This window comes from Pelophylax lessonae, assembly GCF_965119305.1.
Source record: "Pelophylax lessonae genome assembly, chromosome: 8".
Classification (NCBI taxonomy): Eukaryota; Metazoa; Chordata; class Amphibia; order Anura; family Ranidae; genus Pelophylax; species Pelophylax lessonae.
In genome coordinates this window covers 249,198,682-249,219,586 of record NC_138775.1, presented here as the reverse complement: position 1 = coordinate 249,219,586, position 20,905 = coordinate 249,198,682, and positions in this window count along the sequence as shown.

Genomic DNA, 20,905 nt, shown 5'->3' with positions numbered 1-20,905 from the left:
CCACTGCAATGCTGCTGATTGCCACCGTTACTAGTAAAAAAAAAAAAATATCCCATAATTTGTAGATGCTATCATTTATGCGCATACCAATGAATATATGCTTATTGGGATTTTTGTTACCTAAAACATGTAGCAGAATACATAATGGCCTAAACTGATGAGGAAATTAGATTTTTGCATTTTTTTATTGGATATGTTTTATAGCAGAAAGTAAAAAATATTTTTTTTTGTTTGTTTTTTTCAAAATTGTTGGCCTTTTTTTGTTTATAGCACAAACAATTAGAACCGCAGAGGTGATTAAATACCACCAGAAGAAAGCGCTATTTGTGGGAAGAAAAGGACATTCATTTTATTTGGGTACAGCATCGCACGACCGCGCAATTGTCAGTTAACCTCCCTGGTGGTAGTCCCGAGTGTGGCTCGGGGTTAACTTTCAGTACCAAAAGCGGTAACCCCGAGCCACACTCGGGATTAACCCAGAACGTTACTCAAATTCCCTGCGATCCCCTTGCCGTACTCCCCGTCCTCCTCACAGTCTCTTCCCACTCTGTGCACGGCCGATTGCCAGCACTTGCCTTCCGGTTCCCTCCCTGCGAGCGTTGTGACGCAGGGGGGGTGGAACCGGCGGCAAATTCAAAAGTGTAAATACACTAAATGACAAGATACAAAGCTGTGATCCTAACGGATTACACTGTATCATTCCATTAAAGTGCCCAGCCTGTGCTTTTCCAGTGCTGTGTGCCTGGAAAATAGAAAACGACCATGGTGTCCATAAAGCGTTTTTTTGCGCAAAAGCACTTTTAGACGAACTGGAAAATGGCGAGAGCAAAACTGAGTTACTTGAAGAACTGAGTGATAGCGATTTGTGGGAAAATTCGTCATCAGGTACAGAAAGTGATGACAGCGACGATTCTGATGTCTCTTTCTGGCACATAGTTTATGGAATTTGGGAAGTATATCAAATGATTCTTCAGAATTTCCAACGGAGCGATGTGCCAGAAAGAGACATCAGAATTGTCGCTGTTGTCACTTTCCGTACCTGATGATGAATTTTCCCACGAATTGCTATCGCTCAGTTCTTCAAGTAACTCAGTTTCGCTGTTGCTGTTTTCCAGTTTGTCTAAAAGCACTTTTGTGCAAAAAGAACGCTATTTGGACGCCATGGTTGTTCTCTATTTTCCAGGCACAAAGCACTGGAAAAGCACAGGCAGGGCACTGGAAAAGTCACCAGGTGCAATCCTGTGGTGAAATGGCATGATACAGTGTAATCCGTTAGGATCACAGCTTTGTATCATGTCATTCAGTGTACTGTATATACACTTTTGAATTTGCCTCCGGTTCCACCCCTCTGCGTCGCAACGCTCGCAGGGAAGGGAATCGGAAGGCAGGTGCCACCATCGGCCGGGCACACAGTGGGAGGACAGCGGAAGGATGGCGGGGGGAGGACGGCGGGGGAGGACGGCGGGGCAGGATGGTGGGGGAGGACGGCGGGTGGAGGACGGCGGGGGAGGACGGCGGGGCAGGACGGTGGGGGGAGGACGGCAAGGGGAGGACGGCAGGGGGATGATGGCGGGGCAGGACGGCGGGGGAGGACGGTGGGGGGAGGACGGTGGGGGGGAGGACGGCGAGGGGAGGACGGCGGGGAAGATGGCGGGGGGAGGACGGCGGGGAGGAGGGTGGGGGATCACAGGGGAAGGTGAGTTTTGAAATGTAAAACAACAGATTTCTATGCAAAACAATGTACCGCTTTTAGCACAGAAATCCTGACAAAATCAGACCGCCAGGGAGGTTAAAGTAACGCAGTGCCATATCACAAAAAATGCCCTGGTCATGAAGGGGGGGAGGTAACTTTCCAGGTTAAAAGACTGGGAATAAAACTAAATCAAAATTTGACGTCAAAATTTACAGTAGTGGGCACAAAGACAGCAAAGAAAAAAAGGGCTAACAGGGGTTTTAATCCTTCCACAATTTATCCAAAAAAGGTTTTGGCTTTAGATACACTTTAAATATGTATAATACAAGATGTTAGTGTGGGCATGTTTGGTCTGATATCAACATATGCAACCTCGAATTTCCATTTCACGCAGACATGCTCTCATCTATGTTTAGTTTGAGGTCTTCAATATTAAAACAGTTATTGTGAACCTGATTCATTAAGTCAATGCAATCTTTGGAACGCTGGCATATAACATGACAACTTAGTAAAAAATAGTGACCCTCTATTAACACTTACCATTGTCTGTATGTTGTTTTGATCCATTTAGTGTAGTAAAAATATTTTCCTATAAATGAAGCATTTGTATTAAAATGAAAAGCTTATATGTGCATTCAATGACACTAGTTTTCACCATGTTCATGATACTGTTAAGTTTATTGAAACATATTGAATGCCTTGTTGGGTCTACGTTTTCCCTATAATGAAAGCACAAAACACAATGCACTTTTCTTTTAAAAAGATAGTTTTCTCTCTCATTTGTCAACTTAATCAAGGTTGCCAACCACTAATAACAATGACCTTTCCTCAGCTGGTTCTGTCTATATTGTTGAAAAGAGTAACTTAGCTTCAAAGTCAAAGGTTTTTTTTTTTTTATCATTTATTTTTGTTTTCACTTATCAAAATGGGCAAAAAAATAATTATGGACCTTCCCTTGGCACAGATGAGAAAGAATAATAGGACTGAAAACCTTGAAATCACTTACTAGTAAATACTTATGTTGGGTACACACAGTACATGGCCAGGAATGGTGATGACACTGAATGTCTATGCTGGTTAATGCAGTTTATTGTACAATCACTAATATTATTTTATTACCAATGTATTTTAGTGCAGGAAACAAGGGCAAAGACTCTTTTTGTTACAGTTGGTTGATGGAAGTGCACTGATCATGGCTAACAGCATTGGAGGGAATTATATAAGCTTGCAAGACATGATTGAATTGCAGTTAAAAAAAAAAAATCCAGGTCTGTGATTGGTGGAATTATACACAGAAGGAAATATCATTCAAAAAGGATTGAAAGCTAGGAAATCATGCTACTTCAAATTAGTATAAGCCCCCGTTGACATTGATATGATTTGACATATCAAATTGCATGTCAAATCCAGTGGCTGCTGGTGCTCCATGGGCCAAGGGGGGGGGGGGGGGTGTCAGACGGACCACACCATACCCCCCCTCCCAAAACAGCAGCCCGAACACCATACCCCCCCCGGTCGCCGGCTCACTCACCCTCTCACCCTGGGCATGTGGAGGGCAATCGGCAGTCAGCAGCAGCGGCGGCAGCTTCCCCATCGGTCTCCTGCGTCTCCTCCCTTCTCCTCCTCCTGGGCCAATGGTGTGGCTTCTCCTTTTGGCCAATCGGGAAGCAGGTCTCAGGACCCGCTTCCTCATTGGCAAGGAGAGGAATCCGTGTGACAATAGCGAATATTCATTTGCTACTGTCACACAACTGGGTGGGCTCAGCGAGCCCACCCTTTTTTGAAGCCTATTAGAGCCTCTGGCTCTAATCACATGCTTAAAAAAAACCTCACTGGGATCCATACGTCTGGCACCCTGCATGTAGATTAGGGGGCCGGACGCATGGATAGGGGGGCCGCCCCTTTTCAAATCAGAGCTAATTGCCGATGATTGCACTGTCCGAACTGGTGCGACGCTGACTTTGCAGTGCCACACCGATTCCCAAATGTAGTACAGAGACTTCAGGGGGCAATTTCAATAGACATCTGTGCAGGTTCCTGTGAAATGGCTCCTGAAGTCGGACTGAAATGCTGGCTTGAAATTGCGGGAGTTTAGCTGAAATGGCACGATTTCAAAATGGCCTCAGTGTGAACTTAGCCCAGTGAAGGCAAACCTTGGCACCCCAGATATTTTGGAACTACATTTCCCATGACGCTCAACTACTCTGCAGAGTGCATGAGCATCATGGGAAATGTAGTTCCAAAACATCTGGGGTGCCAAGGTTCACCATCGCTAACCGAGGCTAAATCACAACACATACACAAGAAACACAAAGGAAAGTGGACTGTAAATTCTATTGGGAAGCAATTTGATTAATCTCTCTTCTGGTATATATACATATATAATATCAAAGTGAGTGGAACCTGTCCTGTTAAAATTTGTATGATACTTACCCCCCAGTCTCCTATACACCCCTTTCCCATCGATCTTATGCCATCTAAGTACCAGAACTAGGAATCCCACCCAGTACATCTCATCACCACCCCCCCGCCACATCCTTCCCCACAACCCCCCCTCGCCATTCCCTCCCCATCCCCCTCTCTTCCACTCATTTTTTTTTCTTCTTTCAATATCTTTCTTTCAATACTAATCTTCAGATCGCCTCCTCTCCCACAGATTCTAGGGTCACCGAAACAACAGTTTGGGTACATCCCAACCCATCACATCACACAGCTGCAGATAAGTGACTCTTTTTCTGTTACAAGACATCTCTTTCAAATTCCTTTTTCAAGTATCTTTGGATTTGCATTTTAGACCAATAAAGCATTTACTCATTCACCTCAACTTTTGGATACTGGGCGCTCCTTTTATCTACCCTCACAAGTACCTACAGAAACTACCTCGAGGCCGTACCCAGATTTAGCAGCCCTAGTTCCTCAAAAGGGCTCACCGCCACCTTTCCACCAAGGGGGGCCGGATCCAACGGGAAGCAAACTCTCCCAACACGCCCCCACCATCACTCACTTACAGACCTCAACCGTCAGTCAGTCCAGCACGGTCTCCCACCCAGAAGAGATATATGTGAATTCAGGTAAGGTACGAAGAACAGGCCCTAAGACTCTATCTTTTTTCAAGATACTCCAATGTTTCCTGATAATCTTCTCAAGTTTATTATGTTGTACATTATATTCAAGAACAATCCTATTTTCACTATTATCAGTACTTGTAAATGAAAAGCATTCTTTGAATGGAGGATTGGCGAATGAAAGGTCCACCTCTTCTATTCATAGAGTGCATTTTCATTCTTTGAATGGAGGATGGGCTGATAAATGAAAAGGTCCACTTCCTCCATTTATAGAGTGCATTTTCATTCGGGAAGCTGTTGTACAGCTCCTAGGAATGGAGAAGTGGTGGAATGGGTGGGCATAGTTGGCACTCTTGTCAAGTGTCTGTGACAGGTCCCATGGCTCCTGTTAACCCCCGCAGTACCGGAAGAATATGGCTGTAGGGATATAAGGAAAGAGGTGGGCAGAAGACTTTGAATTTCAACTAGGACAGGCATCACCAGCACAAGGGGTACATTTCAATAAATGTAAGCCCCGTCCTTTGTGCTTTTTCTTTTTTTTTTTTTTTTTTATGTTTTGCCTAAACATAGACTTTTTGGTGGAGGAAAAGGGAAAAACAGGACTTACCTGCTCAGCTTTTGGCATCTGTAATCACCCATAGGTGCCTGAGATGGAGGAAAAAATTAAATTAAATTTTTGGGTTGAGGTCAGGACTTTGTGAAGGCCAGTCAAGTTCCTTCACCCCAAACTCATTGATCCATGTCTTACTGGACCTTGCTTTGTGCACTGGTGCGCAGTAATGTTGGAACAGGAAGGGGCCATCCCCAAACTGTTCCCACAAAGTTGGGAGCATGAAATTGTCCAAAGTGTCTTGGTATTCTGACGCTTAAGAGTTCCCTTCACTGGAACTAAGGGGCCAGGCCCAACCCCTGAAAAACAACCCCACACCATAATCCCCCTTCCACCAAATTATTTGGACCAGTGCACAAAACAAGGTATATAAAGACAAAGATAAGCGAGTTTGGGTTGGAGGAACTTGACTGGCATTCACAGAGTCCTGACCTTAACCGGATAGAACACCTTTGGGATGAATTAGAGAAAAGATTGCGAACCAGGCCTCTCCAACATCAGTGCACTTTTGGAAGAAAGGTCAAACATTTTAATAGACATACTCCTAAACCCTATGTACAGCCTTCCCAGAAGACTTGAAGCTGTTATAGCTGCAAAGGGTGGGCCAACTCAATATTGAACCCAGGGACCAAGACTGGGATGCCATTAAAGTTCATGTGTGTGTAAAGGCAGGCGTCCCAATACTTTTGACATTACAGTGCATGAAAAAACTGATCTATTTACCAGAGCAAAATAGTATGGCTATGAAGCCACATGGCATGCTGTATACATGGAGGTCTATTGCATTATTAATCTTTGGGGCTTGCTCTGATGAGAAAAATGGCTCTTGCAATGTTTATAGGTTATGTATTTACACAGAGCAGGATTGATTGATGTCTTGAACTGATGTAGAAAATGTTATCAGCTGGGAAAGAGTGACCACCTATCTCTGCCTCTCATTAGCTACCCGGTATACCCCGGTAGCCGCCGAGCATATGTTGCTGTGCGTTTATTATTGTTTGTGTAAGATTTATGGAAACTCCGTAGCTGGTGTCTGCTCCCTTTGAAAGTGAAATAAGAGAAGCTGCAGAGTTTATGTAATGTTTGGAACTAAATAAACACAAAACCAAAGACCTCCATCACTGTCACACAAGGCAGACACAATAAGGTTCCTACAGATGAAAGGAGTGTAAGAATGACTGACACACAGGGACATTGGATGGAGGGAACAGAACGTTCCTCTGCATGGCTGGATAGTAAAAAGTAACTGTGACAAAAACTTGTTAGGAGCAAAGTGAAATGTGTGTACGGACTAAGGGCCAGTTCACACCATGGAAACGCAATCCGGATGCGTTCCAGATGCTTTTTGCATGCACGTTTTTTGATCCGTTCAGTGCGCTTTTAATGAGTTTTTGGTGCATTTTTGATGCAGTCCTGTGCATTTTTCCCCCTCTTTTTTCTTAACCTTGAATAAGGACGTGTGTGTTTCAGTGCATTTTTGGTGTCTTTCAGTGCGTTTTGATATGTTTTACAGCATTCCAGTACAGAAAAAAAAAAATGCAGCCTGTTTTACTTTTTTTTCTGGAACTGGAGCGCCCTGGAACTGACCACCCTGGTGTGAACTATGCCATTAGAAACCATATAACCTACTTTCCATGCGATTTTGATGCAGATGAAAACGCACTGAACTGCATGTGGTGTGAACTGGCCCTAAATTAGTTTTAAACACTGTATTAATTGGGGACCATTAGCTCAGTGGCAGATGTGTTTCTCCAGTGATTCACTGTAATCAGGTACTATATTTTAAGGGCCCATTTTTATTAAAAGGCAAAATAAAAAAGTTTGTAATATTGGTTTTCCCACGCAGGGGTTCTTCTTCAGTAAATACACAACTGAAAATTCTAGCCCACCTGTCTCTCTCCCTTTAGCAGTACCTCTGCTCTTTGTGCTGGTCACACAGACCACAGGTTCCTTCAGTGTGGATGACTTCACACTAAAGGCCCGTACACACGTACCGATTGTCGGCCGTAAATATTCGGCCAACGTCCGATCAGCCGATTGTCGGCTTGTTAGTATGATGCTTCCGACAACCGACTGCGACTTTTCGGCCGAACAAAATCTGGTGTGCAGGCTATAAAATTTTTGTAGGCCAACAAAGAACGGCCGATTTTCCGTCAGTCAGTACAGATTTCGGCCGACAAAAAGCAGATGAGCAAGACTGAGCATGCTCAGAGAAGAAAAAACACACGGAAAGTCAACCATCACATGACATCACTTCTGAAGTTGGTTGTTGTTGGCCGACAAAATTTGTGTGCAGTCTAGAGCACATTTCAACCAACACGACAGCACCGGACAAAAGACGGCCGATCGTTCGGCCAACAATCTGTGTGTGTGTGTGTGTGTGTACGGGGCTTTACACACACGGCGTGGATGGCTCCACACTGACGCACACAGCCAGGGCAGGAAGGGAAGCTGCCCTGGGCACTGTGGTGTGAGGTGGAGGGGCGCAATGAGGAGATTGAGGGGGAGAAGGGAGTGGCAATTTGGGGGGTGGCAGGAGGTAAAAATTGCTAGGAGTGGTGATTTATGGGGTATTGTTGGGGGGCAGGATTTGTGCTAGGAGGAGGGATGGGAGGGGTTGTGCTAGAAGAGATGATATGGTGAAGGGGGAGGAGATTTGTGCTAGAAGGGGAATCTTAGGGGTGGATTTGTGGTAGGAGGGGGATTTGGGGGGGTTGGTGCTAGAAGAGATGATATGGTGAAGGGGGGAAGAGAATTGTGCTAGAAGGGGAAAGGGAAATTTAGCGAGGGGGGGGGGATTTGGGGTGGTAGGAGGAGGGATTTGGGGGGGGGGTTGGTGCTAGAAGAGATGATATGGTGAAGGGGGGAGGAAAATTGTGCTAGAAGGGAAATTTTAGGGGGTGGATTTGTGCTAGGAGGGGGGATTTGGAGTGGGAGAGGATGTGTACTCAGAGGGGAAATTTGAGGGGTAGAGGATTTGTACTAAGAGGTGGAGACTCTATTTTGGGGAGGGGCATTTGTGGTGGGGGGGATTTGGGGGATGGGGGCAAAGATTTGTGCTGGGGGTGTGATTTCAGCAGGGGGCAGATTTCTTCTGGTGGAATTTATGCTCGTACATCTTGGGGGTGGGGGGCAGTTTGGCATGTTTGCCCTGGGCTCTAGATGACCTTGTCCCAGCATTGCACACAGTTCTTCTGGCCCCAGGCCATTTACTGTCTCTTACAGATGCACAGGCTTTGGCTGCAGCATGTAGCCTCTCTAACTAATGGAGATCAACTGTCCCTTGGGTGGAGCAGTCTCTAATGTCTCGTACACACGCAATGATTATCGGCCGACCGATCGTCCGACTTTTGTTCAGAGTGATGTTTTGTTGGTTGGAATGTGCCTAGACTGCACACGATTTTTCTTGGCCAACAAAAATCTACTTCAGAAGTGATGTCATGTGCTGGTTTACTTTCCGTGTGTTTTTTCTTCTCTGAGCATGCCCAGTCTTGCTCATCAGATTTTTGTCTGCCGAAATCTGTACTGACTGACGGAAAATCGGCCGCTGTGTTGACGGCCAACAAAAATTTTATACCCTGCACACCAGATTTTATTCGGCCGAAAAGTCGGAGTCGGTTGTCGAAAGCATCATACTAACAAGCCGAAAATCGGCCGATCGGACGTTGGCCGAAAATTCCCGGCCAATAATCGATGCGTGTGTACAAAGCATTACTGGGAGCTCTGAGGTCTTCCTAAACCTTCATTATAAGGGCTGCATGCACCTGAGCACACACCCTCCATCCCACCCAAGACACTATGGAATCTCCAAACTACAGAGCCCCCATCCAGGTATACCAAATCCTGGAGAAAGCTGCAAAAGCAGTTTTCTTCACTCCACAGCTACACCCTGTAGTCCTGCACTGAGCCGATGTGCACTCTCTGTGTCCTTTAAATTGCTATTTTTTATCATGACATCCTGTCATAACGCTCAGCATTTCTTAGCTTAACACATTAAGCACAATAAAATAAACATTCCCCAGGAAACTATTTGTTCAAGTTCTTACCCCAGCCCTTGCATTTTACAACTTTCAATGCTGATGGCTTTTGCTCTCCCAGTGCTGCTCCCATGAACTTTTGGTCTTCAGTGGAAAGAGTTAACAGTGGACAGTGCAGTACAGTGGTCTCCAGCCAACCAGTTATCTTGGATACGGGCGGAGGAGGAGGAGGAAGGAGGAGCAGGGGAATGCCTTGCCATTCTAGGCTACTGGGCTGTGTGTTTCTATTGATGCAGGGAGAGACAACTCTAGTCCCTGAATGCAAGAGTAGCTCCAGGGGATGAAAGGGTCAACCCTGAACAGGAAACCTGAGGCAGCTGTCATGGCACCAGCCTAAAAAGGAACATAATAAATGAAAATAGTGCAGAGCAAGAAATATTCATTTATAAATATATAAGAGAAAGTCCAAACATATTTCCATAAAAAATACCCGGATGGTGCAAAGTAATGTCTCTAGATTAAACGTGCAGGTGTCATAGAATGTGCAGCACCTCCACCATACACATTTCCATTTATTAGCTTATTTGGAGGTGTTGCGTAATTGGCCTTGAGTGTTCAGTGGCAGTTATTAATATTTATTTTTAAACTGGAACCTAGGCAAGGATTAATGGATAAAAAGCCACATATTTAGTCAGTGATTAAATCAGCTGCTGAAAGTGCTTATAAAATGGGGAATTGATATCAAATTAATGTTTTCCTAGTGTGTAGAAGTCTTTAGGGTTCAGAGATCTCAATCTCAGCAAGAGCAAGACATAAAAGTTCCTGATATGAAGAAAACAAGGAAAGAGTCTGTACATCAGAGCAATCACTTGTAGTCTCCATAAAGAGGACATTTTGACTACACATGCTTGGTAGACAATTGCAATCACCTTCAATAACGTAATCTCTGATGAAATGCGTCAGTTCACGGCGTGCTGACGTCACCTCCATAGCGTCTAGGAGTACGGGCGAGCGGAGCCGTCCGGCCAGCGGCTGCAATCCTCTCCCTTGCTGTTATTCCTCATGTATATTGTAAGTGTGATTCTTCTCTTGTTTGTAATAAATTGTGGGATTTTACGCTATCTGCGCCCCCTCTTTTATTTTCATGTTTGAACATACACCGTATCCTGAGCCACCGCGGCCATAAGGGTCCCGCATCCCGGCACACGCCAGTCATTACCATCCGCTTGTTACCCATTGTCATCTGGTAAGGTCGTTTAGGGCATATGGTGTTCCAGTTTCAGCATGTGTGTGATCTTGGCATTCCATATGGGCATTTTGGATATAGCTATCCGGTAAGCTGCAGTCCTGCTGGTGGAGGGTCTGTTCACATCACAACATATTCACGTTTATTTGATTTTTACTTTTGGTAAGGAGTATCTATTGGATTTGCTGGAGGAGGTTTTCCATTCTTTCGCCTTTTTCCATGCAATTTTTGGCACTGTGGTGATTCACATCTTGAGATAGTGCTATCCTATATATTTTATATTTTTTATTACCCCATTTTGGTGTTTGGTTTTACGCTATGGCGTTTTCACTTTTATCCCGCATATAACCCTACCATCGAGAGGGATTGGTCTGGACCACGAGATCCTCTGTGGAGTGTCCTTGCTGAAAACGTCAGGATTTGTGTTCTCATTTGGCACGTGTTTATTTGGTTTCTGGTAAGCCTCTCATTCATAAGGCTATTTCACAAGTCACATTTAACATTTGATTTCTATGGACTATATGGACAACTTATTCAAAGGTTGATATAATTTGAACATTGTTTTGATCATTTTTATAAGGATATTCCACAAGTCACTTTCTATGGACTATATGGACAACTTATTCAAAGTTTGATACAATTTGAACATTGTTTAGATCATCTTTAGCGCGACTTTTTTAATATTATTTGTTCTTTGGGGTGTTAGTCACACTTGAAGTCGCTGCTTACATATTTTTTGGTAGATTAGCGCAGTTGTTTCTTCTTATTTTAGACAATTGTCTACCCATAACAGCAAAGACCTAAACTAGAACTTTCATAGCAGAAATGCCAGACATTATTTTAATAAAAGCTGCAGATTTAAAATGATTAAAAAAAAATAAAAAAAACGTGTGATATTACACTAACATTTTAAAGCTTATATGAAAATGTGGTAATTAAATATAGATCTACTTTAACCACTTGACCTCGGGAAGATTTACCCCCCTTCATGACCTTTATTTTTTTTTTGCGATACAGCATTGTATTCATTTAACTGACAATTGTGTGGTCATGCAACGCTGTACAAAACTAAAATGTATGTCCTTTTTTCCCCACAAATAGAGCTTTCTTTTGGTAGTATTTGATCACCACTGCTTTTTTTTTTTGTGCTATTGACAAAAAAAAGCCTGACAATTTAAAATAAAAAATATTTTTTTTTTACTTTTTGCTATAAAACATATCGATAAAAAAAAAAAAAAATTAAATCAATTTTCTTCATAAATTTGGCCCATTATGTATTCTGCTACATATTTTTGTTTAAAAAAAAAAAAAAATCCCAATAAGTGTATATTGATTGGTTTGCGCAAAAGGTATAGCATCTACAAACTATGACATTTTTATTTTATTTATTTATTTTTTTATTAGTAATTGCAGCTATCAGTGACTTATAGTGGGAATGCGATACTGCGGTTGACAACCAGACACTAACTGACTTGTATATAAAAATATGCACTGTCACTGTACTAATGATACTGGCTTGGAAAGGGTTAAACATCTAGGCCGATTAAAGGGTTAAATGTGTGCCTAACCAGTGTTTAGGTGTACAATGTGTGCTACTTTTACTAAGGAAAGTGACAGATTTTAGTACCTGCTTTGCTGGGAAAGAAAATCCAGTTTTCTGCCTTGTTTACATAGGCAGGGCTCTGTCCTGTGTGTCTTCCCGATGACTAGCGTGTGTGGGCGACCATCCAAAAAAGCACAGCCGAGTCACCAGCGGCGCACCCCATACCCAGAAGTTCCGGATCACGTACCTAGTACGTGATCTGGCACACCAAAGCCGCCTTGCCGCTGTACATGTAATATGGTCGGCAAGCAGTTAAGGGCCAAGTTCACCTTTGGAGCATGTTACATGTTCCACCTTTATGTAGGGAGGAACAGATAACATGTTGCAGTTCCTGTCCCCCCTCCACCAATTCCCCCCCTTCCTGTGACAACGGGTGGGGATTCTTCTCCCCGCACCCACTGCCACTTTTGGAAAACAGTGCAGTTATGCGAAGCTCCGTCCACACAGCTGCATCATTCATTCACAGATTCCTGTGAATGGATAAACTACAAGTACCGTCTGGCACTGAGGTAGTTTCAATGGGCTGTGGGGGGTGTTGATGAACACTCTCAAAGTCCGCTGACTTGTCCTTTGGCTTTTAAACAGAATGACCGTACAGAGGTAGGGGCTGAAAGCTGAAGAACATGTCTGCAGGAGCCCACATTGCATCCACGATCAACTAATTGCAGGCAAAATGATTTCCAGGCTCCCACAGCAAGAAAATTATAAATGTACTTTTTTTCCTGCAAAAATTTGTGCATTTTTATTTTACCTGTAAAGTTGAACATAGCCTTTGACTGCTTAAGGACTGCCCCACCTACATATACTGCGGCAGGGCGGTCCTTAAGCACGAAATCACATGCCTGTACGTGATTTTTTTTTTCCGGCTCTGTGGGCGTGCGCCGCCAGAGCCCTGCTCCAGTTGTGATTGGACACAGAGGGAGCCAATCTGCTAGTAAGGAAGACAGAGATCTAGTTTTTCTGCTAAGCAGGAACACGGATCTCTGACTTCCTTCAGTTAAACCATCCCCCACACAGTAAGAAAGCACTCCCCAAAAATACATTTAACCCTTTGATCACCCCTGATGTTAAGAGTCCATGTGGAAGCTCACTGCAGTGACAGCTCTGGGTAAGAGCAAGAAGCAACTCAGGAGAAGGACACTATGAGAAAACACAAGCACCTTCTAGGTGTAGCTATATATTTTAATGTGATTAAAAACAGACTGTAACTCACAAGTGGAATTAAAAACAAGGGCACATAATCGTGGCACTGCACATAAGGTCCTCAGTGGTGTCACAATGGGGGGGGGGGGGTTATGTCAGGAGATGGCGGGCTGGGTGTCCGTGGCTTGGTGAGCTGTTGGATTCCGGAGCTTCCTGGCTCAGTGGAACACACACACAGGTTGGCATGACGTCACTTCCCGGATGTGATGTTTGCCAAGCCCAGTTGGGTCTGCACTAATCTGACTCGCTGTACAACCACACGGGATTCAGCATTTACTCCCCCCCCCCCCAAGTATCCTGGGTTCTATATGTGTGGTTTGTGTTTAAAGAATGAAGGGGCTGTTTCACTTGGGACAATAATATTTATGAACAATATCACTCACGAAATATATGAAGATAAACAATTTCACTTTTCAGAGTGCTAGATAGTTTGAGGTGGGTGGGGTTTGTTATTGTTGAGTGCCTGTATCCCATTGTTCTATTGTTTGTCTGCCTTGGGATCAACCTATTATGGGATGTATATGTGTATGTAGATTAGCTGCTAAAGGGGAGGGGGGATTGTCCCAGAGTGTATAACTCTTTGTGCCTGTGTTTGAATAAACAGTCTTATGCTTCTTACCACCCTACACTGATGTCTCAGAAAGTGACTGGAAGGGCTAAGGGATTTTGGTTCGTGCTGGTATCAGACAAGGGAAGCTTATACAGTGGACATACTCTTCTTGAGTAAGGGGGTCCGTCACACTAAACAAAAAAGCCCCGCCCATTCGGCTTGCAGTAAATGTAAATGTGTATGATTGAATCGAATACGGTTATGAAAAATGAGAGTTCGTTGATAAAGAATTAGACCACATACCTTGTTGGTCCTATTCCATTAACGCTATCACTTTTGTTAAGCAAAAAATAAAATAAAAAATAAAGGAGTTTTCCCTTTAAACCAGATCTGGAAATTAAGCTGGGAATCCAAAAGAAGGATCATTCAGCGTTCACAGCTGTTTCTGTTCGTTCCTTTTCTCTCTTGCAGAATACATGCCCCTTATAAAACCATTTTAAGGAATCTTAATGTGTGGCTCTGTGTGTATAATACAACACTTGTACGTCAATCTTATCTGTAATTAGCTAGGGATATGAAATGACATTCCGGACCCTATGCTAATCAGTTAGTCTGGGCTTTACGGTCATTGCCTACTCCATGATCAACAGGATGAATGGCGCTTTACATACTCTCCCATGCTGTGTGCCACAGCAAAGTCTATTATCTGTGCAAGCATGAAAATGCAAAATAAATATCACTCTGTAGGAATCAGCGATCTCTTAGCCAAAACTCTTTCCAAATAAAAACACTGGATGTGTGACAGCCAGATATAATGTAGCACTGCTAAAGAGATTTAAAGGCACTAATCGGCTCAAATTAGTCTAAGCCAAACAAAAGCTATATGATGCCAAATATTTAGCAAGACATGGGGAAACAGTAAATTAAATAGCTAGTACATTTTTTTCTTTAGTATCTAAAAATCACTCTGTCTTTAATTCATAAGTGTGAAAACAGGATCACGGTTTACTGTGATATGGTTGTGCATTTCTTAAAGGGAACATGTAGTACATTTTTATTTATATATATATATATATATATATATATATATATTATGGTCAATAAAAAATTTTTATTTAAAAATAAAAGTATCTTATTAATTAAATTAGGCAAATGTTTTAATCTTTTTTTTTATTTAAGTTTTAGTCCTGACCATAATATTCAAAGTAAATATATACAAAGTCACTTTGTGTTCCCTTTAACCACTTAAGCCCCGGAGGATTTGGCTGCTAAAAGACCAGGGGGTTTTTTTGTGATTTTTTACTGCGTGACTTTAACGGACAATTGCGCGGTCGTGCGACGCTGTACCTAAACAAATTTGACGTCCTTTTTTTACCACAAACAGAGCTTTCTTTTGGTGGTATTTGATCACCTGTGCGATTTTTTGATCATGCGCTATAAACAAAAAAAGAGCGTCAATTTTGCAAAAATAACAATATTTTTCACATTATTTTATATGAAATTCCCCAAAAAAAAATGTAAAAATAAAATTTTTTTAACATTTTCGGCCAAATTTGTTTTATGCTACCTATGTTTGGTAAAAAAAATCACATAAAGCGTATTTTGATTGGTTTGCGCAAAAGTTATCGCGTTTACTAACAAAGGGAAAGATTTTTGTCATCTTTGGTGTTTTTTTTTTTAACGCGTAATGGCGGCGATCTGCGATTTTTTTTCGGTACTGCGACATTGCGGCGGACAGATCGGACCCTTGAATGACATTTTTGACACTTTTGGGGGTACCAGTGACATTACTGCAGTAATCAGTGCTATATATATGCACTGTTACTGCAAAAATGACACTGGCAGGGAAGGGGTTAACTTTATTGGACAGGGAGGGGTTAAGTGTGTCCTAGGGGCATGCTTCTAACTGTGCAGGGACATTGCTATTGGTGTAAAAACAAAGATCAACGGTTCTACATAGTAGAACCGTCTGATCTTCATTTTTACACAGGGAGAATGACGGGCGGCTTGTTTACATAAGCCGCTCCACCTTTCTCCCTTCACAGGAGCGATCGTAGTGTGACCGGCGGACATCGAGTCTTGTCTGTGAACGAGCCGCGGCGCGCGCGCGCCCGCCCGCAATTGGCTCGCAAGTCAGTGACAGGCGAGTGACGTATCCATACATCACTCTGCCTGGCCGGGGCTGACCGCCGCAGTATATAGTCGTGCGGCGGTCGGCAACCGGTTAAAAATTGTTGCATTGCATTGTTTTTTTTTTTGTTTTTTTTTTTTTTTAGCCAGCAGATGGTGTTCTTGGCTCTTTTTCTCATGTTTACAGACTATTTCTTAAAAAATCTCTTGTTTACAAAGTTCAGTAGCTCATGCTAAAACACACACATAAATCAGAGAAGTTAGACTGGTCATAGATGGATCAAAATATGGTTGTTTCAGCAAGGACCAGCTGAATTTTGATCCATGCATGGGCAGGCTATTTGTAGAGAAGTGGATTTACTAATAAAGTCCTTAGAACTACCTGTTGTAACGCTCCTGCGTTTTACGTATGATGTGGATTTTCAGCTGCAGAAATATTCCACTTCAGTAGTCATGTAGAGAAACGCTGAGACACCATTCCCAACTCTCAATAACTCATCATGTGTGGATGATCTCAATTCAGCAAGTAAATACACACACTCAATAAGATGTTTCCTAGAGTGACTTATGTATATAGTAACACAGTGATGATAGGCTGAAGAGACAGGTTGGGTAGAGATGGTAGATGACAGACACTTGAAAGGAAATGTTCTTGAAAGTAAGATAGTAGCAGATGGGATGCAGATAGGTTTAGCAATCATGTATGGTAGTAGATGACAGAGTAGCAGGTGGACATACAAGAGAGATCAACCCAGTGCAAGAACAGGTGGTAGTAGGCTCAAGAGCTAGCAATCTTAGATAATGCAGATGTAGTAATAGTCCTTAGTATGCAGAGCTAGATAGTGTAAGCTTTAGTATAAAGGTTATAGAGGTTTCCCCTGTGGGGTACTTATCACTAATGGCAATGTAGCAGAGGAGAGGTTCGGCAAGAGCGGATGATCCGGTAGCGGGATACAGGGATCAGCGCAGCGTGGTTCCGACAGCGAGGTATGCTTGCAAGCATGAGAGCTTCAAGACAGGTTAGCATCAAGGCACAAAGCAGTTTGAACGAACACATGTGAGTGAGAGCCGGCGATCTAAATAGCCATCCAGTCCGGCGCACAGTGATGACAGCATCAGTCTTAAAGGTGTATGCGCACCTTACCAAAAGAGAATGGTGGGGCGCATACACTTAAGAAAGAGTAATTAGGGTACCCAAAGGTACCAGAACATTACAGTACCCCCCCCCCCTAAGGCCGGCTCCTGAAGGCCTCTGGAGCTGGTTTGTCTGGGTACTTCGCATGAAAATTGCGGATTAATCTAGAGGCATGTATGTCAGAGGTGTTTAGCCAGGTGTCGTCTTGGGGCCCATAGTTCTTCCATCGGACCAAGTACTGAAGTCTTCCTCTGTGGATACGAGAATCCAGAATCTCTTTTATCTCATATTCTTCTCCACCTTCAACTTGTACAGGAGGAGGAGGTGGGATAGTAGGCCTTATTCCTTGGTCAGGAACATGGGGCTTCAGTAGCGACACATGGAAAATGGGATGATTTTGAGGTCTATTGGCAATGTAAGCTGTACTGCAGCTTTTCCAATAAGTTTCTTGATTGGGAAAGGTCCCAAGAACAGAGGTCCAAGCTTTTTGCTAGGGATTTTCAGTCTTAAATTTTTTGTTGAGAGCCAAACGAGGTCCCCGATAGCGTACTGAGGAGAAGGTCTTCTGCGAAGATCATAGTACTTCTTTTGTTGACTATGAGCGTGTGCAATGGTAGTATTAAGCAAACCCAGAGAGTCCTTTATTTGGGTAAGATAGTCTGAGGCTACTGGGTTATTTGAAGGAAGGATGCGTGGTGGAAGAATAGAGGGATGAAACCCATAGTTCAAGTAGAACGGACTCTGCTTGGTCGTACTGTGGGTTGCGTTGTTGTAGGCAAATTCTGCCAGAGGGAGAAGATCCACCCAATCATCCTGTTGGTAAGAAGTGTAACAACGTAAATATTGCTCGATGCATTGGTTGACTCTTTCAGTCTGTCCGTTGGCCTGTGGATGGTAAGGAGAAGTGAGCTTCCGCTCGATCCGTAGTATGTGACATAGTTCTTGCCAGAACTTGGAAATAAATTGTGATCCACGGTCAGACAGAAGAGTTTTTGGGATACCATGTAACTTAAAGACATGTTTCATCAGGAGTTCTGCCGTTTGTTTGGACGAAGGTAGTCTGCGAATAGCAATGAAATGTGCCATTTTTGTCAGATGGTCCACTGACACTAAGATGGTATTAAATCCTTTGGAAGGAGGCAATTCCACTATAAAGTCCAAGGACACAACTTCCCATGGAGTTTGGGGTATTGGTAGACTGCATAGTAGACCGGATGGTCTCGTAGTGTCAATTTTGGACCTGGCACAGACATTGCATGAAGAGACGAATTTTTGTATAGATGTTTTCATGTCAGGCCACCAGAATTGTCTGGTAATCAGATTAAGAGTCTTTGTCATACCCATATGTCCTGCCATAGGCACATCATGCGATAATTCCAAGATCTTGGTGCGTATGGTAGGTGGTATGTAAAGTTTGTCGTTGTAGTAGAGGAAGCCTTCTGCATCAGTATTTAGTTGTGGTGGGGGTGAATCCAAACTTATACCATGCAAAACTTCTTCCTTCAAGGAACGGACAACTCCAATAATGCGTTTGTGAGGTATTATAGGAACGGAAGGGATTTCAAAGTAGTTTTCTTCAGTTAGTCGTGATAGTGCATCCGCCTTTTTGTTCTTATCTGCAGGTGTGTAGGTCACTAGGAAGTTAAACCTTAGAAAGAATAGTGACCATCGTACCTGTCGGTGAGAGAGAGTTTTGTTAGTCTGAAGATATTGGAGGTTATTTTATGGTCCGTGTATATAAGTATTGGTAATTGGGTGCCTTCGAGTAGATGTCGCCAATTCTCCAGAGCCAATTTTATAGCAAGCGGTTCCTTTTCCCCCACGGGGTAATTTATCTCTGGACTGCTTAGGGATTTAGAAAAAAAGGCGACTGGATGAAGTGGTGAAGTGTGAGTTGGTCGTTGGGAGAGTATTGCCCCTACGGCCATGTTTGACGCATCTACTTCCAGAATGTATTGGAGGGATGGGTCTGGATGGCGTAATATGGGAGCAGAAGTAAACCTTGTCTTTAACAGGTGAAAAGCTTTATTTGCTTCATCTGACCATTTGAATGGTTTTTTAATGCTAGTGAGCTGTGTGAGGGGTCTCACAATGGCAGAGAAGTTTCTGATGAACTTCCTGTAGAAATTCGAAAATCCAAGGAATCGCTGTAGCGCCTTGCGTGTGGTTGGTGTAGGCCAATCCTGAATGCAGGATATCTTACTCATGTCCATCTCGATTCCTGTTTTGGATATGATGTAGCCTAGAAACAGTACCTCTTCTTTATGAAACAAGCATTTTTTCAGTTTCACATAAAGGTTGTGTGCAAGCAATCTCAATAATACTAGTCTTACATGTCTTATGTGTTCAGACAGGGATCGTGAATATATAAGTATATCGTCCAGATATACCACAACACAGACATCTAGTAAGTCTCTGAAAATATCGTTTATAAATCGTTGAAAAACTGCAGGGGCGTTGCATAGCCCGAATGGCATTACAAGATATTCGAACAATCCGTATCTGGTTCTGAATGCAGTCTTCCACTCGTGTCCAGCACGGATTCAAATGAGATTGTATGCTCCTTTCAGATCCAATTTTGAAAAATAGGTAGCTCCACGCACCTGCTCAATGAGCTCAGGGATAAGCGGTAGAGGATAGCGATCTTTTATTGTAATAGCATTCAATTGCCTATAGTCGATGATAGGCCTGAGACTTGAGTCCTTATTGCGGACAAAAAAGAGTCCTGCTGCTGTGGAAGAAGTGGAAGGTCTAATAAAACCTTTCTTCAAATTCTCATCCAAATAGTCTTTGAGATGGGAAAGTTCATCCTGTGAAAGAGGATAAACATGACCGAACGGCAATTTGCTATTTGGGAGTAGATCAATGCTACAATCATAGTCTCGATGGGGAGGTAGTGCTTGAGCATTTTTCTCAAGAAAAACCTCACAGAGATCCTGATAACATAGTGGTGCAATCTCATCTGTCACCACAGACAGGATCTTCCCGAAAGACGGGAGGTTACACGTACCCTCGCAATAGCAAGAGAGAAAGGCCAGGGTCCGTTCCTTCCAATCTATGGTTGGTTGATGTGTGTGCAACCAGGGAAGTCCCAACACAATGGGAAAGTGGGGTGAAGGTATTAGATCGAAGGTAGTGGTCTCCATATGAGACCCGTTAGTAGTGACTAGGAGTGCCTGTGTCTGATCAGTGATCGGACCAGAGGATAAAGGAACACCGATAATAAGACTTACTGAGACAGGTTTAAGTTTAGAAATAATAGGAACTTTATTTAAAGCAGCAAAACGTATGTCAATATCATTTCCACAAGATCCTGTGTCAATCATTGCCTTAGTAGTAATCCTGTTCTGGTCCCACTGTAATGTTAAGCAAACAGAAAGGTAAGGGTTAGTGATTGAAGTTGTCAATCCCCCTAGGAGGACATGTGAACACTCACCCTTCTTTTTGTAGACTAGGGGACAGACGTTTATCTTGTGATCCGGGGATACACAGTACAAGCAGAGATTACCAGATCGTCTTTTGGCTCTTTCCATAGTTGATAGAGGTGGGCGTATGGTTCCTATCTCCATAGGAACGGGGTCAACGGCCGAAATCCGAGAAGAACTGGATAATGGCATTCCCATTTTCTCAGCCTTTCTTTCTCGTAGTCTTCTATCTATGGTGATACTGAGTTGTATCAATGCATCCAGGGTT